The 26972-nt window shown below is 40.9% G+C and overlaps 1 protein-coding gene across 2 annotated transcripts in view; it reads left to right on the plus strand.

Annotated features, from left to right (window-relative positions):
• grm8b (glutamate receptor, metabotropic 8b) overlaps positions 1–26972 on the plus strand; it is a 316204-nt gene that overhangs the window by 253880 nt on the left and 35352 nt on the right. The gene's annotated exons all lie outside the window — the stretch shown is intronic.

Below are 26972 nucleotides of genomic sequence, written 5' to 3' on the forward strand. Positions count from 1 at the left end.
TGGAATTTAATACAGCAAGCCAAATGGAAAGAAAAAATCTCAGCATTTCACGAAGCGGGTGTCTGTGGTCCTTTAAGGTAATCAAAAATTGCTGTTTACATTGTAGACTCTTAATAAGAGTATTGTCTAAACCATATTAAAATCAAAGTATTGGTGTCCAGGTAAACATACTCACTGAAAGTGACAGGTGATGTTGCAAGCTGTCAAAGACAGCGCATTCTTCTGGCTTTAAGTTAATTTCATGAGGCCTTAAAATTGTATAAGTATGGTATGTTTACCCCTTTACACGCAACTTTTGTAAAGCATTTCTTACATGTTGGTGTGTCAGAATCCTTGCTTGTAAAATATAGCCATACTTTAGAATACTTAGTTTAAGCAAATGTGATGAATGCTATCATGTGTGTTGATGAAGTGAGTTGCTCTTCAGATGTGCCGTACTGAGTGCTTTGCCTTCTAAATCTTAGTAACAAGAACAAACGTCTAACATCAACAACTGTATCCTGTGTATCAACTGTGTCAGTATCCATCAAAGTTGTTTAGAATTAAATGTTTAAAGATGGTGTGACATAACGCATACTTATGTGAGCCTTTGATGCACCCTTGATGCTGCTTATGTCCTTGTCACAGCACCTGTGGAACCAAAATTAGGCACCGAAATTCATATGCTGATTCAGTCCAGTTCATACCGGTTACAAAGGTACTGATGCCATAATGGCAACAGGTATCCTAGTTGGGACAGTATGGAAAACACAAGTAAAAAAAAGAAAGTAGTAATTTCCTAATTTTCTTTGACTTGTATTTTATTGCAGGCAATATGAACACAAAATATTTCATGTTTTGTCAGATCAACTTACTTTAATTTGTAAATATGCATCCTTTCATGTAATTCAGACCTCCTACAGATTCCAAAAAAAGTTGAGACAGGTGCAATGTATAGCTAGTAATTCGGTAAACTAGTTAAATAATGATGTGATTTGAAATAGGTGATGTCAACATGTGATTGCAAATATGATTTGTTACAAAAACAGCAGCCAATAAAGGTCCTTTATGAGCAAAGATGGGCTAATATTGGCCAGTTTGCCAACAAATACATGAGAAAATTATTGAAATGTTTCAAAACAATGTTCCTCAAAGAAAGATAGGAAGATATTTGAATAGTTGACTTTCAACAGTGTAGAACATAACAAAAGATTAAAGGAATCTTGGGAAATTTCAGTGCATACAGGACAAGGGCACAGGCCTAAGCTGAACAACCGTGATCTCTGATGCCCCTGGTTGCACTGCATCAAAAATCGTCATTTATCTATGAGTGATATCACCAAATGGCCTCAGGACTACTTTGGGAAACATTTGTCAATTACCACAACACTTAGTTACATCCACAAATGCCAGTTAAAACTATACTGTGCCTAAAGGAAGTGTTAGGCACAGTATGTTATCTATGTTAACAGTCTCCAGAAGCGCCGTCAACTTTTCTGTGTTTAGAGGCATTTGGTATGGATCATCATACAGTGGCAACATGTGCTGTGGTCAGATGAATCAGTATTTCGCTGTGTGCTCCGAACCAAAGAAGAAATGGATCATCCAGCAACAAGTCCAAAATCCAGAGTCTGTCATGGTATGAAGTTGTGTCAGTGCCCTTGGCAAAGCTAACTTGCACTTCAGTTATGGCACCTTTATTGCTGAAAAGTACATAGAGATTCATGAGCACAGTACACTGTCTTCTTTTCCAGAGAAGACCATGCATATTTTGACAATGACAATGCAAAACCACATTCTGCACACATTACAAAGTCCTTGCTGTGGAGTAAGAGGATACAGGAACTTGACTGCCAACCTGAAGTCTTGACCTGTCTCCAATAGAGAATGTGTGGGGCATTTTGAAGCACAAAATCAAAATGTAACTACGAAGACCCTGTACTCTTTTTCACCTTAAGACTTGTTTGCAGGAAAAATGTGACAAAATTACACCTGAAATGCATGATCAATTGGTGTCTTCAGTTGCTAAACTTTGTTGACATGTGTTGCAAAAACCAACATTGGAATTTGTTCATTTAAAAGAGTAATAATAAAATCATGAGGAACACATTAAATAATGTGACGTTGTATTGTCTGCAATGAAAAACAAGTCAAGGTAAATTTACAAATAACCTCCTTCTTTTGTTATTTGCGTTTTCCATACTGTCCCACCTTTTTCTGATTAGGGGTTGTTGATATACATTAGGGGTGCAATGGTTCAATCTACTCACGGTTAGGTATGTATCGTGGTTTTAGGGTTACAGTTTCGGTATGGTATGGCTTGTGTTATGCCTAGAAAAAATGCCCACAGAACAATTCAAAGAACAATAAAGATATTTATTGGGTAACAAACACCTGACAATGCAACACACACATATGACTGTAGATTTGCATGTTCTGGCAATAATTAAAATAAAAGTATAGCACTTTGAAAATTGTATGTCCAAATAAATTGCTTAAGAAAATAAACTTAAATTTCCATCTGAACTCAACAGTCTCAACCAATAATGCAGATAATGTCAACACATTCTAATATTTTAAATTAGCACTTTTAAAGTATTGATTACCTCTATTTACATTTTTCTTGCATTACCAAGGCAACAATGCATTTTTATTTATGATTTTATTATGATTCCAGAAAGCTTTGTTTCACTTATCAGCAACATCGTATTGAATGAAACTTAAGCAAAGAGAGCATTCGGCTCTTCTCTTTATTCAGCAGGTAAACAGAGTGAAAAGCGGGAGCAATCGGGGGCACACCCAGCAGAAGCGAGACTGAAGTAACAGACCTGCTGTATGTCTGTGTCCGTATGGGACAGTAATTTTTTTTTTTATCCATACAATTTTCAAAACATAGGATCTTAATATATTTTGTCACTGAAATCCATGTCTCCATATTTTTTACATATTTAACTTGTTTGAAACAACTACAAAATAAAGTTTTGTTGTCATTTGGTGTGACACTCCATTAACTGAATATGTCCAACAAGTTATGGGAAAAAATATTACTCATAATTCCATATTATATCAAAATAAGTAGCACAATATGACATCGAGGACCAATTTCTCGCATACTGTTTGTATATTTTTTGGAGTTTTTGGAGTTCTTATTTTTTTTAGGTAGGACATAGGACATATTTAAATTACACATTTAGGGTACATTTCAGTATAAATGTAAAAACAATCATGAAAAAAAAAAGATAACTTTAGTGACCCCTTACATTTTCCTGAACATCAGACTTTAAAATACATAAATATAACAATTTTTGCCCACCTATACAGTACATATACATATACAGTAAAAATAATTTTGAACAGTCATTCATTCATTTTCTTTTCGGCTTAAATAATCTGGGGTCGTCAGAGCGGAATGAACCGCCTACTCATCCAGCATGTTTTACACAGCGGATGCCCTTCCAGCTGCAACCTATTACTGTCAAACATCCATACACACTTATTCACACACATACACTACGGACAATTTAGCTTACCCAATTTCACCTATAGCATATTACATGTTTTTGGACCTGTGGGGGAAAACAGAGCACCTGGAAGAAACCCACACGATCACAGGGAGAACAAGCAAACTACACACAGAAATGCCAACTGACCCAGCCTGGATTTTGAATAGTAACAAATTCAAAATCAAATGTCTAATTCAAGTCTTTGTGTGGGCTCTCGAGTAATTTTTTTACACCCTGATTGTAATCGGTTATTTACGTAATATGCAATTACATGTACTGTAGCTTCAATGCTAAGTAATGCAGTTGTTGATTTCAATCATATCACATTTATTTCTGTTCAGTGGAGACATTCAGTTATATTAAAACTCTGTATGAATCATCTCTCGATCGGTGCAGATACTCCCGTATGCAATATGTTATACTAATATATACTGTCAGTGTCATCACTGTCTTTGCACGGTTCTCTCATCATTATGGCAACATGATAAAATGAACAGATGAGGATTGTCAATATCATCACTGGCAGTTACATTAGTATACTGTCCTAGTTAGTCTTTAAGGTCTTGGCCTCGAAAATAAGCAGTCATCTAAAAAATCCTTATTATCATATAGATGGAGAAAACATGACCTGAAGAAATAGTACTGCTGTTAATAGGCCATAAAAATAGCGTGCTGCCAATCCAGGCCAATGCGGATCTTACAATGATGATGACTCTAGTGGTGGTCTGCAGACTAAGCAGTACCCTTGTTCTTTTATGCACCAGTATGTATTTCTGTCCAGTGCTCATTAGTGCCGCAGAGAAAAGTCAGGATTAAAACAGAGCATGTTCTCTGCATGCCTAATGCCTGTGTAATGTTTAAGAAAGATTTACTGTCAGATGCTTATGTCAAGTGTTATGTTAAAGGACAATTTGCGCAAAAGCTGAAGACTGAGAGAAATGCTCATTAAGAATTTACCTCAAAGGGCTCAGCACTTTTTTTTTCAGTAATAGCTAGCGATGAAGTTGAAGTTGTACTGTAACCCTTTACAATAACAGTACACGAATAAGGATGTACTGATATGTAAATGAAACTACTTCACTATGAACCCATGATGAGTTAAGGCATGCACTATTCATGACCTAATTAACTACAATATGAGTCATATGACTGAATAATGGCTACCTTAATTAGTCTTAGCCTGATGTAAACATGAACTCATGACCTGTTATTGCATCTATGGATTATGACTTATGGATTATGAATCTATACACATTATCATCAACTCGTTCTTAACTTTTGGACTTTTAAACTTTTGTGTTCCTCCTGTTGTTTTAAACCTTTATGAGTTTCTACTGTTGAACTCAAAAGAAGATATTTTGAAAAATGCTGATTGCTGGGACTTCCATAAAAGTGTGGAAAATACTGTGGAAGTCAATTGGTCCCATCTGTCACGACTCTGGATAGAGGTCCAACATGCAGAAGTAGGTGAAAGGTGGTTTCTATTGACAGATAAGGGTGAGAATAGACAACAGTTCCACAAGGTGATGACAAAAAAAGTAGTGCTGGATGGCAGCCACTGATGGCAACATGCTGGGAAGCTGAGCTGGGAGAGATCGAACCAGGCAGAAGGTGATGAAGGTCTTGGATGGGTCACAGCAGAGCACTGTCTAGAGATGGTTGAGGTCTCTGAGCTGATCTTAGTCATGCAGAGGGCAGAACAGGATCAGGAAATGTAGATACTGGACACTAGACAAACACAAGACACACAGAGACAGAGACAGGGAGAACTAAAACTAGAAACAAACTAAAATGACTAAATAAAACTAAAAGACAAATGCTCTTTAACAGTTAAACATGAAAGGTAACATGAAATGAAATAAAGGACTTAAATAACTAGAGATGAAATATTCAAACCAGCTTAAGAAGGTGTAACGGGGAGACTGACACGAAGGGATCCATTATGCAGTATTTATTAGTCACACTTTCACTCAACCAACCAACACGCACAAAGGTGCGAACATACAACAATAACAGCAATAAGGGTCTAAGGGCTGGCGGCTGACAGACACAGAGTGATTTACCAGGCATGGGTCAGAGGCAGGCGGCGTGATTCAGAGTCCGTGTTTCAGGCTTGGGTCGAGGGCAGGCAGCGAGTATCAGAGTCCGTGTAACAGGCTTAGGTCGTGGGCAGGCAGAAGACAGAGCAGAGTCAGAAACAGGCTGGAGTAATTCACAGGAGATCAGGCAGGATATAACGCTCAGTAATGCTGGCCGGGGCTGAACAAGACTTCGCAAAGACTGAGTGTTTGAGTGCAGCTTATAAAGGGTACGTGGGTCATTAGCGGGATTCAGTTCAGGTGTGCTGGATCAGTGTAAGTGGATGATGTAATGCTTAGAAGTCCGAAGATGGTGGCCTCTGCTGGCCAGCGAGGGGAGTAACTGGGGCCGAGTCGGTGACATAAGGAAACTAAAAAAGCTACTAAATTAAACAAACGGTCACACTTTATTTTGATGGTCTGTTAAGGTTATTCAATGTAATTCAAGTTACATTGCATCTACATGCCAACTAATTCTCATTAGATTATAAGCAGACAGTTTGATTGGCCTCAGTTGGTGTTTCTGTGTGTAGTTTGCAAGTTCTCCCTGCGTTCGCGTGGGTTTCCTCCAGGTGCTCCGGTTTCCTCTCACAGTCCAAAGACATGCGTTACAGGTGAATTGGGTAGGCTAAATTATCCGTAGTGTATGAGTGTATGTGTGTGTGTGTGCGTGTGTGTGTGTGCGTGTGTGTGTGTGTGTGTGTGTGTGTGTGTGTGTGTGTTTGTGTGTGTGGGTGGGTGGATGTTTCCCAGAGATGGGTTGCGGCTGGAAGGGCATCCGCTGAGTAAAAACGTACTGGATAAGTTGGTGGTTAACTCCGCTGTGGCGACCCTGGATTAATAAAGGGACTAAGCCGACAAGAAAATTAATGAATGTTGGGTTGGGGTCAGGGTAAGTAGACATTCACTTGCTTGTTTCTTATTGTCAGATAAATGTCTGTTGAAGGAGCAGTATTAACAGATACAGACATTCTACCAATACTCAAATGGACCATCAAAAAAAAGTTACACCAAATAAAAAAAATAAATTAATTAATAACCAAGACAAACATGCTAGGAAAGTATAAGCTACAATTTTGCAGATAAGACACTCGAAATGTAGGCACAAACACAAAAAGCACAAGGAGCAAATCACAAACAATGAACTAGCAGAGACAAGAGGTAAGAGAGCATAATATAATGACAGGAGAGCACATGAGGACCAGGTGGAGACACTTACACAAGGAACAGAGGAGCATGGCAGACCCAAACAAATGCTGTGTCCCAATACGCATATTATTTGTTCTAAATAGTATTTGAAAATAGAATTAGTATGTCCCAAACCATAGTATGTTGACAAGAGTATGTCAAAGGTGCCTGGAAGGTTTACTATTTCAGGTAAAAAATTTAAGTGTAGATCCGTCCATACTGCCCACAACACATTGCATATTGGATGTGAATTTTAATTAGAACTACAAACTCGGGTAAAAGGTGTAAATAAACTACAAACATTGCAGACGTGCGAGTACCAACCATCAAATAGAGAGGCTTAAGTAAAGCTGTTTGAATGACTATCATTTGATATCTAGCCAAATAGAAAAAAATTAAATTGCCTTTATTGTTATCTATTTTGTCTGCAACACCAATGTGAACTTATATTAAGATATGTTCAGACATTAACTTTTAATTGCATAATTATCCAAAGACCTGAGCAGAGAGGCTTAAGTAAAGATGTTTGAATGACTAATATTTGATATCTAGCCAAATGGAGAATATTTAAGTCCCGTTTACTGTTATCTATTTCATCTGCAACGACAAAGTGAACTTGTATCAAGTTATGTTTAGGCATTAACTTTTAAATGCATAATTATCCAAAAGACCTGAGCAGATTTCTCTGTGTGAAAGCCTCATGAATGGCAGATTCACCTGCTGCTGCTTCCCCAATAAGGTAGATAAATAAATTTGAAAGGAATGCGGATGATGTGTCGAGATGATTTACGGGATTTAACTAAGCAACATAGCGATCTGTTAACAAGGAATTAGTATTTCCCAAAGCTTGCATACTCTTCTGTTTCACACACAAAAGTATATACTTTTCCTGTACAAAAAAGTGCATACGTTTAGGGTGTAGTATAGGTGTGCAAACTGGAACGCAGCCAAAGACTTTAACTGTGCTTTAACACAAGACAAAAATAGACACATTAAACATGACATATTAAGATATGACATAGAACAATGACACCAGCAACGGAAAAAAATGACAAAGAAAGATTGACAGAATGTCCAGCATAATTTTTGTGTCAACTATCCCTTTAAACTTTTGGTTCCGATTTACATACATCTATGTGAAATTGTTTCAATCACTCAAGATATAAACTGTGAGCTAACTTGCAGTCTTGAAAGCAAACATGTTGCAGTTGTATCTGGCATATGTCAATCAGGCAGTTATGTCCCATTTGGCCTCCATAGTCAAGGTTTTGTAATAGGACCCCTGTTCATATATGAAGTTTGTTATATATAGTGTCATATAGTGCTTGAAAAGTGTTGTTTTATTCTAAATGAAATAACTGACATAATGTATGCTGTTTGATAATTTTAATTTAGCACATTGTATCAAATTTAAGCCCAAGTCAAAGGAGATGCTGTTTTAAAGACATGGCACATTTATTTATATGACATTACATACACAATGATAATTCAAAGTGCTTTACATAAAAAAAGAAAATTAAAAGAATCATAGCATAATCATAAACAAATATGACATGATTAAAAATTGATTCAATGTGTTAAAACAGGTTTAAAAAGAAAAAGAAAAAAAAAACAAAGTAAGACATACAATCTGTTGCACATAGCATTGACCTCGTTCAGTCTTTGCTAAACACAATTATATGGATGTATTTTAAGTCTTGATTTGAATGTGCATATTTAGATACTTAGTGATTTATAAACAAATAGTATTTAAAATCTATTCTGAATGTATCCGGGAGCTAGTAAAAAACCAGAGGACTGGTGCTCTGATTTTCTAGTTCTGGCCAGAATCCTGGAAACAGCGTTCTGGATGAAACTGGGAACTGAAACTGTCTCACTGTCTTTTTTGGGAAGGTTGGTAAAAAGTCCAATACAGTAATCCAATGCATGTGATAAAACCGTGAACACATTTTGCTAAATCTTCACTGGATACAAAAATTCTTGCATTGTCTTTGAGATATGTAATATGCTAATTTAGTCACTGCTTTGACATGACTACTGAAACTAAGATCTGACTCCAGAATCACACCAGATTCTTTACTTGATTTTTATTTTTATTTTTTGCATTTTTTGCCAATGCATGCATTCATTGTTCACAAATGCAATGACTTGAGTTTGTGTGTTGTTTAACTGAAGGAAGTTTTGGCACATCCAATGGTTAGTTTCATCAATTGGCAGAGACTATCAATGTGAATAGTTATTTGGCAATAAGACTAAGTAGATCTGGTTGTCATCGGTATAGCTGTGCTTGCATTCAGATCTGGTTATCCCATAGGTTCTCTATTGATGACTGGTGACTTGAAGGTCATCTGAGTATAATAAACTCATTATTCATTCATTCATTATTTTTTTCCCAGCTTAGTCCTTTTATTAATCAGCCAACTTATCCAGCATATGTTTTACGCAGCGGATGCCCTTCCAGCTGCAACCTAACACCGGGAAACATCCATACACTCTTGCATTCACACACAGACATGCCCCTGACCCTAGCAGGGCTCAAAACAGCTGTAAAGCAATCACGCACCACTGTGCTGCCCTAAAGTCATTATTATGAAAAATAAAAATTAATAAATAATTAAATAAAAAGATGGTGCATTTTGGAACTAGCCATCCTATGTTTAGCTGTAGTCTATCTGCTTTAAGGCATTTAGAATTTGTATTCTTCAATGCATGGTTGTGACAGGTGCCTTTCCACCTTCTCAAACCAGTCCAGCCATTCTCTTTTGGCCATGGACCTTCAGAACTGCCACTCACTGAATATTTTCTATTTTTCTAACAATACTCTGTAAGCTCCAAAGATGGTCGTGTGTGAAAATCCAAACAGATCAGCATTATTTGAAATGCCCGGAAAAATTCTTCTAACCCACACATCAGTCACCTTTTTCCACTGTTTAGTTTTTTTGGTTTGAAATTTAGCAGACCACATCAATACCGAAGTAACCTCAGACATTTAGTCATCTGTAATTTTGATAACAATTGAGAGTTGAACCATTCTTAAAGCCCTTTTTGAAAGCAACACACCTGTGAGAAGCCTGACATAGTATTTATCCAGCTGTGCATGCAGCACAGAATTAGCTCATGGAGCGATTCATTGTAGTAATTAGCAAAGGGGATTTTAGGCAGATTGACAATGATGGAGTTGCCATTTTCTCACTTACAATGTTCCTGGCATATGACATGCCAGAGGCTCATTACAATACATTATCCCCTTGGATAGTTTCCCTTGCAGACAAAACACCTGCCAATCAATTCAATTGTTCGTAATCCATTGTGCCAACTTATTAAGAATGACCAAGGAGGTCAAGGGTTCCAGATTCACCTCTGCATTTGCTTTGTGTGAATTACCAAATGCTAAACCTTTAGGTTTTACATCTTTAATAATGAATTGTGTTAAGTATCTAATTATGAATTTAAAAGTCAGCTGTTGGATATAATATGGGTCAGGTTTGAACATGGGGTTTCCACATGAGCAACAAGATTAAACATCCGGAGCACATTTCATCACCTCGAAAAATAGTCGGCCGTCCTTTTCTAGGATCCTGGTCGATGGACTACTTTGAACTGGTACAGCTATAGAGACAGATACCGCCTGGTCACTCTGCCATTATGGTCCTTCATGCTGTGAATCCAGGTTAGTGCTCAGTGGTCTGTCTCTAGTGTAAATTCTCTGCCTAACAAGTAGTACCTGAGACTCTTCAATGCCCACTTTATTGCCACTCCCTTTTTCTCAATGGCAGAATTCCAGATTCTCATGGAAGTAGCTTCCTGCTTATATATACCCCCGGCCTTTCTTGTCCCACATCTCTCTGTTTGAGGACTGCCCCAACCCCTACTGCAGGAGCATCCATTTGCATGGTAAATGGCTGGGTGTAAGGATGGCTCGCTCCATGATATCAGACCCTGAAAACCGTTACAGAATTTCACAAGACAAGACTGCAAGAATTGCTGCAATAAAACAATAAACTTTCTAGTCTGAATAGCAGATGTGCAAGAAAGGAATTTCCTCAGCTGCCTAAGTTACACCTCATGTGCCCCCCTTTACTAATTCAATCAGAGCTGCGGTCACTGACATTTCACGACGAACCTTCACCTTCATATGGTGTTTCTTGTGAATATATAGCTTTAACTTGTCGTGTTTGGTTTGATTTTAAATGTCTTTGTGTGATTGGTAAATTTTCTCAATTTTGGAGTAGGCACTTGTATTATAATTATTGTCTGAGTTTGGGAAAAGCCTATCCTACTGAACTGTGAAATTGTCTGTCAATATTTTAATTCAATTATGAATAATTTTTTACCCAGGTGGTTATTAGTTTTTATGTCCAGACAGAAGTCTTGGTGCAACTTATATTATTTTTAATTTATGGTCCTTTGTTCTGAGTTGAGTATTTAAGAGAAAGGAGTGAAAATATCAGGGGGGTCTTGTAGCCAAGACACCCCATTGCAGCATGTGAGTCATATATGCTCTAAGACATATATGCTGCAACATACTTCGTTGGTCAGGTATGCATCTCCAACTCTTTGATATACTGTATCTTTGAATAATGTTGTATATTTACAGTATCATCTCTGAATTGGGTTTATGATTGTTTTATTATGTAGTTGACATAATACAATCTTACAGTGAATCCAAAAAGTATTCATAGCGCTTCACTTTTTCCATATATATATATTTTTTTTATGTTACAGCCTTAATGGATTACAGCCTTAATGGATTAAATTTCATTTATTTCCTCAAAATTCCACACACAAAACCCCATAATGACAATGTAAAAAACAATGTTTTTAAATTGTTGTAAATTTATTAAAACTAAAAAAAAAAAAAAAAAAAAACTGAAAAATCACATGTACATTACTATTTACAGCCTTTGCTGTAAAGCTCTGAATAAAGCTCAGGTACATTCTCTTTCTACTGGTCATTCTTGAGATGTTTCAGCAGATTAATTGGAGTTTACCTGTAGTAAATTCAGTTGATTAGACATGATTTGAAAAGGTATACACTTGTCTATATAATGTCCTAGGGTTGACAGTGCATGTCAAAGCACAAACCAAGCATGAAGACAAAGGAATTGTCTGTAGACCTACAAGACAGAATTGTCTCGAGGCACAAGGCGGCGAAGGTTACAATTAAAGTTCCAATGAAACTTCCAATGAGCACAGTGGCCTCCATCATCCATAGGTGGTATGATGTTTGGAACCACCAGGACTTTTCCTAGAGCTGGCCGGCCATCTAAGCTGAGTGATAGAGGGAAAAGGGCTTTAGCCAGGGAGGTGAACAATAACCCGATGGTCACTCTGTCTGAACTCCACCATTCTTTTGTGGAGAGAGGAGAACCTTACTGAAGGACAACCATCTGTGCAGCAATCCACCAATTAGGTCTGTATGGTAGAATGGCCAGCTTGATGCACTCCCTGCCTGGAATTTGCCAAAAGGCATCTGAAGAACTCTCAGACCATAAGAAACAAAGTTCTCTGGTCTGATAAGACTAAAATTGAACTCTTTGGAGTGAATGTCAGGCGTTGCGTTTGGAGAAAACCAGGCACCGCTCATCAACAGGCTAATACCATCCCTAAAGTGAAGCATGTTGGTGCCAGCATGATGCTGTGGGAATGTTTTTCAGCAGCAGGAACTGGAAGACTAGTCAGGTTAGAGGGAAAGATGAATGCAGCCATGTAAATACTTCCTGAATGAAAACCTACTTCAGAGTGCTCTTGACCTCAGACTGCGGTGATAGTTCATCTTCCAGTAGGACAATGACCCAAAGCACATCACCAAAATATCAAATGGAGCAACAATTTCAAAAAATCTTTTATTCACATTGTCTTTTGGGGTATTGTGTGTATAATTTTAAGGAAATAAATTAATCCATTTTGGAATAAGGCTGTAACATCAAAACAATGTGGAAAAGGTGAAGCGATATGAATACTTTCAAGATACACTTTATCTGACAAATGAAATGTTATATCTGTTTTATTTTGAATTTGACTGAAATCATTATTACAAGTAAATTGTGTGGACACTTTTGTTGACCTTTGCTGTTTTACAGCCAGTGTGGACCAAACTAGAGAATCACAAATAAAGAACCAGGTAGCACTTTGTTCATAGGCCTTCAGCTTTCAGCTTTAAACTTCAACTATGCTGCTAGTTTCATCATTGGGCTAATAGGTGGACATTTACATAAGTAAAGTCTGGACTCCTGAGTACAGTTTCTGAGCATAACTGTTTCTTTACAGTTCTAAGCACCAATTCACTGACTAGGTTTACATGGTCATCAGTAATTGAATTATTTGCCTTAATCTAATTAAGACAATAATAACATTAAGGCGTTTACATGATTTGCTTTTTGAATGTTCCTTTCATGATCCTGTTTTACATGTTATAGCTCATTGTTTAGCTCATTATTTAGCTCATAATTTGATTAACGGCATTGTGTCACCATGCTATCCGCATTTCCTCCAGAGTTTAATTTCAGGTGTTTCATGCTTAATTTGTCGACTTTAACTGCAGTTTGGCACTTTCACTTATATTTTGGAACATTTCTTGCATGCCCCCGTGACTAACAAGATATTGGATGCAACTATGAACTGCTGGAAGAGTGTTGTTTTAATGGAAGTTCATATGGAACGTGGTGAAAAGTCCTACAGTGACTACAGTTACATGGACATAAGTAATCAAATTATCTGCCTAAATCTAATCAACACAATAAGATTAAGTCATTCACATGAGTTGCTTTTTAAATGTTTTTTTCATGATCCCATTTTACATGTTATAGCACATAATTAGATGTGTGTGGACTATCCTGTCACAAAATGCAGCGAAAAGCCCTGCATGACAGTAATAGTTCGATTAAGGTGTTTACATGTCTGTACTGCACTTCAATAATGCCACTAAAACGGCATACTCCTCACATCTTAATTCAATTTCTCTTCAGTTCGATTATAACCTCAATCTGATTAAATTAATTAAAAATCACTGTTTACATTGTAGACTATTAATCAGAGTATTGTCTTAATCACATACAAATCTAATTATTGGTGTCCATGTAAACGTAGTCAATCATGGTAATAGTTTGATTAAGATGTTTACATGTCTGTACTGCACTTCAATAATGCAACTAAAATCAGTATACTCCACATCTTAATTTGATTTCTGTTTAGTTCAATTATAACCTTAATTAGAGTACATTAATCAAAAATTGCTGTTTACATGGTAGACTCTCAATCAGAGTATTGTCTTAACTTAACCTGGCGAGCAAGGTAGCTAATGTGGTGCCGTAAGCAATTTGTGACTGATCTGTGTATAATAGTGTGATTGTATATATATCTTTGTTTGTTTGCTGTTTATTGTTTTTGTTTTATTTTTGGTTATTTTATTATGTTGCTGGGTTTTTGGGTATTTTGGTTTTTACTCTCGTACATTGTAAAATAACTATCACATTGCACTTATGTCAGCGAGTGCCATCATTTTTTTCAAGTTTTTCTCACTTTACCATACAGCGGGAACCCACTACGAGCCTTTCTGGTTCGTCAACTTCACAAGATGGTTTTATCAAAATATTTAAAATGCCCATTAAATATATTTACCATAGACATTTATTTAGCAAACATTTATAGCCAAAACCTATTATTTGTCTACCTATTATATGTATAAACACGTTTAGCTCCACAGCAGGTATAGTCTGTGAAAAAAAAAAAAAAAAAAACTTCAGATTTTGTCAAATTTACAAACCTTTAAATTGAAATCTGTTAATTTGAAAAAAAAAAAAATGAATAATGCAAGCTTGTCATGTAAATTACAACAAGCACAACTGCTTGTTTTGAAAGTGATTACATGTGAGAATCTGTCTTGGTATGAGCCATTATTTGTAGCCATTCTCATTTAATTATACAGGTGTTTCACTCAGCTTAAGTATCCTTTAGCCTGATTTTCCATGACATTTTAGATAAACAAATCTTCTAGGTCTTTACCATATATATAGTACAGTGTTAAAATCTTCTACTCAGCTTTTCTAACGTTTAATTATCATCATTTAGATTAGCATAAGTGAGTTGAGATAGGCTATTTTTATTCAGTGAGGTGGCCCCACATACACAAGGGATTAGCATAACCGCAAAATGTAACAAAAAAGCACTCTATCATTAATTTGAGAAACAAACACAGCGAAAACAAATGTTGTGATAAACAGTTAGCCCTCGGGGTGGTACTAAATTAAAAGTTACGTAAATAGGAAATTGTTCCTTCAAATCTGACTGCTTTTCTTTCACTCCTGCATGACAAAAGACTGACTCCAAATGGAGAGAAATCTGCAGAGCGTATTTCCCGTTTCCCTTATCTCTCCCAGGCTTATTTCTTTTGCCCTCACTGATGTTAAAAAGATTATTGCAATGAGCCACTGCAATATGAGGACACAGATATGAGTGTTTTATTGAGGCATGTCTCTCTTATTCACATCTCCTCACCCTTTGCTCATTAAAACTTTCAAGATTTTTTAGAGATATTCATGGGATGTAATTTAAACCTTGTGCATGACTTCTCATTTCTGTTTATTTTCTGCATTAACGGTCATTTTTCTTCAGCATACTTCTGAATGTCCTCAGTGGAACTGAGAACTGATTGTATATTTCACTTTAGGATTGCTTGTGTTGAACGTCCTGGATTTCCTCTGAGTTCCATCACTTTGCATTGCAGTACAGCTGAATAGAGGAGAACAGATGAAAAGATGAGGAAAGGATGCCTGCCGGGGGTAATTAGACTTAGATGAGTCATCTGCAGTTTTTGAATGAGTTCCAGTTTATATATAGTTGGTTGTGTTTATTCGTTTACCAGTCACATGCTGTGGCATTGATTTTTAAACCACTTAAGCTCTCCAAAAGATTTTTAGTTAAATGGAGTTTACCTATTCGTACAGTATGTCCTTTTTGAGTGTTTTCTCTTTTTTTTCTACTCCTGCTGTTTTGGTGCTATTGACTGATGCTGCAAATTACAAGTGGTTCATAAAAACATACACACGCATTTAAAAAAAAATCTGAATACATTGTAGGGATATGCAATATATTCTGGATGTACTTGCAATAATTTAGCAAATAGATTATTAAGTTTGTTCCATTTAGTAATTGGAGGTTGCATGGCTCTTCTTGGTGATGGGTAGGCCCACATGGAATCTGCGCATGCAGAAATTTTCGCAGATTTCCGCAATTTTTTTGCCCATCATTGAGCCTATGTATTTACTTGTATATGTGTGTAAATTTATATCTATTCAGTTTTTTAATTCATTTTACTAATATTATTGTGATATAATAATAGTAATATTAATTTGTTCATACAGTATGATTTATTTACAATACAATTTGTAAAGTCATATTTTCTGTCTTTAAGTAGATTTATTATATCAGAGACTTGTTTACCAAATAAGTGAATTTCTTTGGATTTCCATTGTAAACATTAAATAAAAGTTAAATAAAAGTCTAATTTACAGTAGGCTTTTTATTAAGAAATAAAAAAAATCATATTTATTATTATTATTATTATTATTGTTATTATTATTATTATTATTATTATTATTATTAATATGTAGGATGTTGTTTATTTTTTTATCTATTTGACTTTTGTGAAAATTCTACTTTTACAATTTGACACATTCTGCAGAAATGTTCTAACCAACAGGCCCATGTCATATACAGTACATATACATTTAATATATAAACTATACATTTTGTTATGATCTATGGCTTTGTTTATAATGGCATAAATTATTTCAAAGTGCACTGTAAAGGGAACGCATTTGTCAATATGAAGATTGCTAAAACTGAACTAAAAAAATTCTTTGAAAGCAAATTAGATGGAAGAGAGATTACTTTAATGCCTTTTTAAATCATTCCAAGTTTAAATGTTAGAATGTTCTAAATGAATAGGGCATAGGGGGGATAATGGGGAATAGAACACAATCAGGAACTATGCTTCTAACTAAAGCTCTAGGGGTGTAATTGCAAGTGTGCAAGTTTGCAAATGTTTCAATGGAACGACGGATTTGGGAAACGCCAAGTCAACAAACTATGTTTGTAACGACGGAACGTGCGACCTTAGTTAGCTAACAATGATTTTTGGAAATGCACTCTTGGTCAGCCTCTTTGAGGATTTGTGCTCTACCTTCCTAGAGGATAGGAATTTCTCTGATTGAGCTTGGAAACTTCAGCATACACCATCATAAAGGTAATGGCACTTTTATATGTTTTTCCATTTAGCAGACACTTTTATCCAAAGAGACTTACAAGTTTGAATAAAAGGAAGGCTTAACATCATCAGAGAGTAGCAGTATTTAAATGTTATGAAAGCCTAAGTTAGTGTTTTATCTTTATTCAAGCATACAATAAGAAGAGAGTATGTCCTACAGGTGGTTTGTCAAGCCCACTTACCTAGAATTGAAAATGTTTTCGAAGAAGTATGGGGTGCTTATAAGAAGGTGTCAGGTCTATATAAAGAAGAAAAGAGTGTGTCACTTACAGGCATTTATTTTAAGCACTGTATGGAGCACACTCAAAATCGCAATGTTTTGTCTGAAATATGGATTTTGTTTGGTGTTAGATACAGTAAATACATAGTGTTGTTACTGGACTTACACACTCTGCTTGCCTCTTTTGAGCGTGCCTATTCCACGGGGTCAGAGCCTTAGACCAGCCCACCTCAGTTCACGACTGACTATATTAAAATAAGGTAATTCTCCATTAAGTTTCTAATGACACTTTCACGTCTTTTTTAAGGACACAACTGCTTTATAACTTCACATTTTTTCATAAAAATGAGAACAAGGGTAGCTAATATTTTTTAAAACTTTTTTTTTAAATGTCCTTTCCTGCAATATGTGAATATACATTATGGGCAAAATTATTTATAGAAATCCAGTCCTTTGTAACGGTGGTCACACAAAAAATAAAAATAAGATATGTACATCTATATAAGTAACCGAATCAGTATTATATGTCTTAACACTAAAAGTAAAAAATAAAAAATAAATAAAATAAAATACTTAGGGGAGATTCGAAACAAACAAGCCCTTTCGTAATGCAACGTGCTGAGCACTGGACCTGTTATGCCTTTCCGTTTGGAATACAGAATAAGTATTGCACTGTCATCGGCAAGACTCTTTAACCACAGTATTTCTATTGATGGCTTAATCTTTTTCTCCCTTATTTAGATTTGTGATCAAGTTATGCCAGATTTATTAATGTAGTGAATCATTGAGCAGGTGTAATATACATTATTATTAATTATTTGAATTCTTATATTCACTCAGTGACAATCCTACCTGCCCATTCTAGTTTGTTGAGCTCATGACGTGCTTGGTAACGTTAAAGGGTCTGGCTCATCACTGTTGGCAGCAAACTGGACAAGAGGCTGCTGGTGTGGAAAAGCTACAGCACAAATAAACATTCACTACATAAACGGTGGTTTGCAGACATTGTAGTTTTGCACTGCTCCTAACTTAACGTTAACTTCCCAGCCATTTCATCGTCTTCGTGTAATGTACTCTCACTGCCACTGATTTTGATGAAAAATACACTCAGCTTTTTTAATTCTGGCCTTTTCAGCGCCACCTTTGTGCTTTTCATTATCTATTTGATATCTCTCGAGTAACTCTCAAATGATTTTGCTGATGGGCAAGGTGCCGCTGTTTGGGGTCGAATCCTAATTGCGTCATCATCAACCTGCAGGCTGCATATTGCTCTTGGGGCTGCGAGAAAATAAATAAAAAGAGCAGAGCTGTGACAAAATAATGAATAAAAAAGTGAGGCTATGGTCAAATAAATTAATAAATGAAAAAAGTGTGACTGCTGAGAGTGCAAGCATCCCCCCTCCATCCAATCCAGCCCTGCTATTCCATCAACTCAACACATCTGTTAATCAATTAAACCTCATTTACGCACACCACTGCTAGACTGATCATGCACTGGCTATTCCAGTGTAGACTTCCTCCTCACCGTTAACCTCAACTTGGCTCCTGACACAACACATACTCCTCCACATGTCACCTTCTGTCAACATTTGCTCTCACCGAATTTGCTATCTCCAATGGTTCACTTCTTCCTACTAATCAGTTCTCATCACTTGATGCCAACGGTGCTACTGACACTCTCTGTACTACTCTGACATCTTGTTTAGACACAGTCTGTCCCCTCTCATCCAGACCAGTCTTTTGCACTCTATCTGCCCCTTGGCAATCTGATGTTCTTTGCGAGCACTGATCCAGACTTAGGACTGCAGCGAAGGCCTGATTGTGCAAATAAATTATCCTGCTGAACTTTTCCTTTTTTTCTTCCTTTGCTAATGTGTTCAATGCTAAAATGACTTACTACAATAACAAAATAAACTCCTGCATACTGTTAAAACCTTTTAGACAACTAATAGACCAACTCTTTTATAGACCATATCATTTAATGCTTTTATTGCAAACATACTTGAACAAAATTTGACTTTGCATTTGAAAATTTGAGATGCATTGCTCGGAAATGGTTCCACCATGTCGCTGTTGTCATGCCAACGTGCAAACCTTGTCTGCCTTTGAGTTCCTCTGACTGGTCCACTGCTCTGGAACTGACATTAATGAGCACTGCTGCTTGTAAAAGTGTTAATTGTTTTATCTTAGTGATGTGAAGTTGTGATATTTTTTCGGGCTTCTCCTTTCAAGTCTTTGGGATTTTAGTCAATTATTCATCAAGTGACAACATGTAAAGAGATGCTTGTGGGAAAGATTGACTACGTTTACATGGACATCAGTATTCAAATTGTTTGCCCTATGCTATATGTACAGATGCATGAAAAAAATTGCGATATTAGCATGTAAATAGACATGTATTCATTTTGAGTTCACTCGCTTCATTCACACGTCCAATTCACTGCATTTGTGCATTAAATTCACCCCACAATAGAATTAAATTGGAGTGATGGGCAGGACTTCCATCTGCTGGTGAATCTAGTTTCATTGCTAAATGGCTAACATGAATTTAAATGAGAGAATAGCTGTGTTTATGTCAATAGGAAGGCTAAAAACAGCATATATATTCATTTGGCGTAATGTCTGAGTTCACTAGATCCTTTTCAGATGTGCATCCAGCTCTGTGAGTTCATCAACTTCTCCAGAAACTATACCTGGATGATAGAGGCTTTCAGTGATGCTTCCCTCTGAGCCGAGCCCAGTTTAATGAACTGTTGTCCAGTGTCGGCAAGAGAATTTGACCTTAGGACAACAACAACAGGCACTACGTCATAATAATGCCCCTACAAGAGAAAACTCTTGATTGGTTAATGTGGTGCAAATGTCTGCTGAAGTTCAGTGTTTCCAACTCAAGCTATCCAACTCGAAAGTTATGTTGTGTAGATATTAGTACAGCACTTCAAAACATTGGTGTATAACACACACACGCACACACACACACACACACACACACACACACACACACACACACACACCAATTTTAATATAGTAATCGTTCGAGGTTACTAAAGTAACCCTTCGTTCCCCGAGGAGGGGAACGGAAGCACTATAAGTGGATTTGATTGTAAAATCCACGCATTGGGAGGTTCGGTTCAGAAGCTACTCGTCTGAAAGAGTATTGAACGGGCCAATTAAGAATGAATTGGCAGCGCAAGCCTGCGCAGGTGAGCGGCATAAGCAATCAACTGAGTATATAAGCTCACCTGGCGCCAGCAGACGCTATCCTTTTTAAGCTGAAGAGACTTTTAACAGCTAAGGGACAGTCATTATGGCGACGGAGTATAGTGCTTCCGTTCCCCTCCTCGGGGAACGAAGGGTTACTTTAGTAACCTCGAACGTTCCCCTTCGGGGGGAACTCCAGCACTATAAGTGGATTTGATTGTAAAATCCACGCATTGGGAGCCCATTGAAAGCGCCATAATGACTGCACCTTACCAACACCCACCATGAGAGAGCGGGGGGGGGGACTTAACCGTGGCGGAATAAGCATATGGGATCGCCTAGTGGGGATCACGCATAGCAGGCACCTTTACCCAAAACGCAGGCTGACCAGCGGGCAGACCTACAACGTAGTGGGCCAGCAAGTGACTCCTCCGCTGAGTCAGTGCTGGGGGCCACGGAGGAATCTGCAGGGCTCACCTGATGGGGAACTTTACTGACAGATAAAAGGCGCACGTATCTCCGTGTTAGGGAAAATGGCGCAGCAAGCGTGTTTCAACACCCTACCGAATTGTTTCCTCAATCACCAAGGGTTACCTAATACCCTTGAGGAAACCGGCTCCACTCGCAGATTGTAAAACCTTGCAAATGTGTTGGGTGTCACCCAGCCCGCAGCTCTACAGATGTCTGTTAGAGGGGCGCCGCGTGCGCGCGCTCGAGAGGATGCGAAGCTCCGAGTGGAGTGCGCACGCGCTCTCAGGGGACGCGGCTCATCTCGGCTCTGATAGTGAAAGAAAGGCATCCACAATCTAGTGGGAACTTATTTCGGTACGGCACTTCCCTGCTGCCGACCGCTATAACAGACGAAGAGCTGCTCAGATGATCTAAACTCTGAGTGCGGTCCGGATAATACGCAAAACGCGAACTGGACAATAAAGAAGGGCTGGGTCTGCCTCCTCCGAGGGCAGCGCTTGCAGGCTCACTACCTCGTATTAAAACGGAGTGGTAGGAACCTTGGGCACATATCGCGGGCGGGGTCTCAGGACGTGAGAGAAGCCAGCCCAATTACAGGCACGAGTCACTGACCGAAAAATGCCTCCGGGTCCCCGACCCTCTAATCGATATCAACGCGACCAGCAGAGCTGTCTTCAGGGACAGAAAGATACTGAGTCGAGGATCGAAGGGATCTGACGCGGCTTGTGTAGCGAGGGCGAGATCCTAAGAGGGCATGAGAGGGGGCGTGGTGGATTAATTCGCTTAACGCCCCTGAGTAACCGGATGATGAGGTTATGTTCCCACGGTGCTGCCAGCCACCGCGTTATGAGAGCGGAGATGGCAGCCACGTAACCTTGAGTGTGGAGGGCGACAGCCTGCTCTCCAACTTCTCTCGGCGTAAAGAAAGCACAACGCTGATCTGGCAAATTACGGGGGTCTTCTCAGCGAGAGACACACCATTCAGTGAATAGACTCCACGTCAGGGCATAGGCGCGCTCGGGGAGGGGGCTCTAGCCCGAGTGACGGTATTAGCCACCGCAATCGGAGGTTACCTAAGTCTTCCTCGCGTCTAAAAATCAGCGAGGGTGCCAGGTGGTGCCCTGTCCCTGAGAGAGTAGGTGCTCTCTCGAAGGGACTGCCAGGGGAGGGCTATCGCGAGGGAGAGCTCTGACATCCAGGTCCGGTTGAGCCAGAGGGGCGCAACCAGCAACCTGTTCCTCGTCCTCCCTGACCTTGCACAGTAACTGCGCGAGCAGGCTCACTGGGGGAAACGCGTATTTGCGCGTGCCCCGAGGCCAGCTGTAAGCCAGTGCATCCGTGCCGAGAGCACTCGGTCAGGGAAAGAACAACTGGCAATGAGCGATCTCGGGGGAAGCAACAGATCGATCTGGGCTTCCCCGAATCGCGCCCATATCAGCTGAACAGATTCGGAGTGGAGTCTCCATTCTCCAGGACGCAAGGCTGCCGTGAGAGCGCATCGGCTGCACGGTTGAGCTTGCCTGATTATGAATGGCGTGCAGCGATTTCAGCCGCGGATGACTCCAGAGGAGCAGACGGCGGGCGAGCTGAGACATGCGGCGAGAGCGCATACCCCCTATACGGCTGATATACGCCACCGCCGCCGTACTGTCCGTCCTGACCAGCACATGTTGCCGCTCCAACACCGGAAAAATAGGTGGAGAGCGAGGAACACTGCCAACAGCTCCAGGCGATATGCCAATGCAACTGGGTACCTTTCCACAGGTCCGCAGCCGCATGCCCACAACGCACAGCCCCCCAGCCCCCCAGCCCGTGTTGGAAGCGTCTGCTGAAACGACAACAAGACTGGACGCCTGTTCTAGAGACAACCAGGCCTGTAGGAACGAGGGGTCGCTCCAAGGGCTGAGGGCGCGGCGACACAGCGCAGTAACAGAGACTCTGCGCGTGCCATGCGCGTCTGGGGACTCGATCGTGATCAGCCAGTGCTGAAGTGGTCTCATATAGAATAATCCGAGCGGCATGAAGCGGCTGCGGATGCCATATGCCCCAGGAGCCTCTGAAATAGTTTCAGTGGGACCACTATTTTACTGTCTAGCTCTCTCAGACAGTACAGCATCAGCTGAGCGCGCTCTCCGGAGAGGCGTGCTACCATGGTGACCGAGTCCAACTCCAGCCCGAGAGAAGAGATCCTCTGCACGGGGGCGAGTTTGCTCTTTTCTCGGTTGACCTGAAACCCCTACAGGTGGAAGTGCCAGAGCACTTTGTCTCTGTGCATAATCAATTGCTCCGAGAGAGGGCAGAAATCAGCCAGTCGTAAAGAAATCGAGTATGCAGATGCCCGTGAGCCGAAGGGGCGCTGAGGCACCCTCCGCGGGCTTGGTGAGGACCCGCGGAGACAGAGAGAGCCCGAAGGGGAGGGCTTTGTATTGCCAAGCTCGACCTTCAAACGCAAACCGCAGAAACTGACGGTGGCGAGGAAGAGTGGAGACATGGAAATACGCGTCCATCAGGTCTAATGCTGCAGACCAACCCAGAGGACGAACGCACTGGAGGATGCGCTTCTGCGTGAGCATTCTGAACGGCAGCTTGTGCAGGCAGCGGTTCAAAACGCGCAGATCTAGGATTGGCCATGACCCACCGCTCTTTTTGGGCACGATGAAGTGTGGGCTGTAAAACCCGCTCTCCATCTCGGCTGGAGGGAGCGGCTCGATTGCATCCTTCGCCAGGAGGACAGCAATCTCCTCTCGCAAGACAGGGGCGGACAGGGGGCTGACCCTGGTGAATACACACCCGCGACTTGGGGGGCCGTTTCGCGAACTGAATCGCATAGCCGAGTCTGATTGTGCGTATGAGCCACCGCGAAGAGCTGGGCCGCGCTAACCAGGCAGGCAGAGCTCCTGCTAAGGGACTCATCGCTACAATCACTGACGTACCAGCAGTGGGGCAGCGCGGAGTGGGTGTGCTGATCCGGGAAGCTCGCGGGTCCCACGGAAAAGCTGGAGGTGAGATATTTGCTCTCACTCCGAACCCGAGCTCCCGAGGGGAGGCTCGAGGGGTGGGAGAAAGGAGACCGTCCTCCCAGCGCTCGTGAGCCACTGGCGAAACGCACCGAATCTGCAAGCTAGAAAGCATAGCGTCCCAGACTGGCAGATTTCGGGCTGTCACATCTGGGGAAGTGAAAAGTGCCCTTTCATAATGTTTTCATGGCAGTAAAAAGTGCCGTTAGAAATGGGGCCCCGCCCTCCAGCGGGGAAAGAGCAAGTTCCCTCTTCTCCAGATGGCCTGTCCCAGGGACGCTTCGCGGTCCGTTGCCAGACTTAGCGGCGTTCTGGGCAGGGGGGCTGCCTGCTTCCGAGGTGCCCGACGCGCTCGCTTCGCCAGAGGCGTTTGCGGGGGCGGAGCAGCTCTCGTAGGCGTGCGCCTTCGGCGAGGAGCAGGTATGAATGGCACGGCGGGTGGAGCGGGCTACGGACCGCCGATAAGACATCACCCACCAACTGCTCTCTCACCGCCTTGAATTCCTGGGTGAATTCACAGACGGTGTCGCCGAACATGGCTTGGGATATGGGAAAGTCAAGAAAGCGGACTTTGTCGACTTCGCGCATATCAGCCAGGGGTGGCGCTCCTGGATCACTAATGTGGACATCGTCCTCCCCAACGCACACGCAGCGGACTCAGTAGTCCGAAGAGGTAAGTCGGCGGCGGTGCGAAGCTCGTAAGCCTGGGTTGGACCCACCCTCGTGCAGCTCGGCCAGCGCCTGCGCTAGGTAGCGCTGGTAGGTGGCTATCGCATGCAAGGCGGAAGCAACCTGGCCCGCAGCTATGTAAGCTCTAGCTCCGAGGGAGGTAGATAACTTACAGGCTTTGGATGGGAGACGAGGTGGACCCCGCCAAGAAGAGGCGCCGCGCGGATTTACCGCCATCGCGCACTCAACCTGAGGAATCGCCACATACCCCCTGGCTGTTCCACCGTCAAGAGTGGTTAGGGTGGAGGGACACGCAGCACGAGCAGAAAAAAGTGCTTTACAAGACCGCGTGAGCCTACTGTGCACCTCCGGGAAGAAGGGAACGCCCCTCTAGTCGGTCCGGCCGCGGAGCTGGGGGATAAACCATCTCCAACCCACGGCCGAAGCAGCTTGGGAAAGCACGGCTAACATGTTCGTTTCAGGATCCGTAGTGACAGCGCTCACCAGCCCGAAGGGGGCGAGCGGGTCTGGATATCATCGGACAATGAAAGCCCACCCTCCGACGCCGCGGTGGACGTCTGGTCTCGGGTGTCATCGGGCGTAAGGGCTACCATCTGTTAGATGGCTCGCTTCCCCCGCCCGAAGCTTGGATGGAGCGCTTAGAGGAGCGGGAGGTCCGCGGGCCCGTGGGCGACGGATTATCTCTCGCTGAAACCCTCAGATCTGCCCGAGTGCCCGCTGCAGAGCAGGGGACAACTGGGGTGGTTCGCCCTTTTGCATAGGCTAGCCGCGATCTTTACTGCGCAACAGTCATGGCATCGCAATGACGACATGAACAGCCCGCGAGCAGCGCATTAACATGCTGGACCCCCAGACATGTAACGCAGTGCCCGCGCCCATCATCCGAGGACAGGAAACCACCGCATCCAGAAACGCACAGTCGGAGCGCCGTCCTGAAAAGGACGTGCTGCACGACTGTGTTGCTCTTTCTGTGAAGTTTGCAACTTTATACACACCGCTCTGGAGGACCGGACCCAAAGAACGCCAGGCAAGGGAGAAACCCAGCTCGACCGTCTGCCGCTGCGTGTACACACTCTGGACCGGGAGAATGCTCTCGTTCGCTCAGAATCGCTGGTCACAGCAGGAGGAACCCTCATCGACTCGATCAGAAAGTCTCTGAAGCAAAAAGGATAGCGTCTGCTGGCGCCAGGTGAGCTTATATACTCAGTTGATTGCTTATGCCGCTCACCTGCGCAGGCTTGCGCTGCCAATTCATTCTTAATTGGCCCGTTCAATACTCTTTCAGACGAGTAGCTTCTGAACCGAACCTCCCAATGCGTGGATTTTACAATCAAATCCACTTATAGTGCTGGAGTTCCCCCCGAAGGGGAACTAGCCCGATGGCCTACTTAATCGCCTGGACACAAGCCATACTGTGACACCATCTTTAAAGATCTAAGACAATCTTAAACCCACAAAAAAGTAGCTTAGGCTGGTTTAAGATAACCTTTTGAAAAGTGATATCATTTCATATAGTATGATTTAAGCTGCAGAAGCCAATTCTAGGAAATCATTGTTAAAAATTTTATACAGTATAAGCAATATCACATGAGTAGCACTACGATGTGGCTGTATATATGGGATGTGATATTGCATTTATCCCGTTCAATGACATAAGTGTGTAAATAAACAAAAATAATTGTCACAAAAGTGTCTTGAAAACCCTTTTTTGTGAGGTAGTACTACTTCATATCTGAAGAAAATGGTATTTACAGCTGAGCCTAAGCCATTGGAACAAGTATTTGAATTGTTCAACTGCATCATGTTGAGAATTTTAATGTCTTAGTGAGGACAAAACATTTTGTTCACAGATCGGAAATATAGTGCTGAACAGTTTAAAACAAAGGGTTCTGTCAGTTTACCCACCAAAATAAACCCTATGAAGCCAAGGCAAAAACACTTAATTACTATAGACCATGGGTGTCAAACTCCATTTCTAGAGGGCTGCAGTCCTGCAGAGTTTAGTTCCAGACCTCCTTAAACTAATCTATCTGTAGGTATCAAACAAGCCTCAAAGACTCAGTTAGTATGATCAGTTGTGTTTAGTTAAAGTTAAAGTGTGCAGAGCTACAGCCCTCCAGGAACTGAGTTTGACACCTGTGCTATAGACTTTAACTATAAAAAATAAACGAAAGAGAGAGATCAAATTTTTTCGGAATTCAAAGAGAGCTGTTTTTTTAAATACTACTGTAATTTCTATCAAATGTAATTTATTAAACAATAACATTTAACAACCAAAAGTATAAAAATGCTGAGAAAATAAAAATAACAATGGGCAAGTTTTCATATAGCATTTAGTATATAAAGCTGTTAAACAAC

The sequence above is a fragment of the Danio rerio genome, chromosome 25 (genome assembly GCF_049306965.1).
Source record: "Danio rerio strain Tuebingen ecotype United States chromosome 25, GRCz12tu, whole genome shotgun sequence".
Lineage (NCBI taxonomy): Eukaryota > Metazoa > Chordata > Actinopteri > Cypriniformes > Danionidae > Danio > Danio rerio.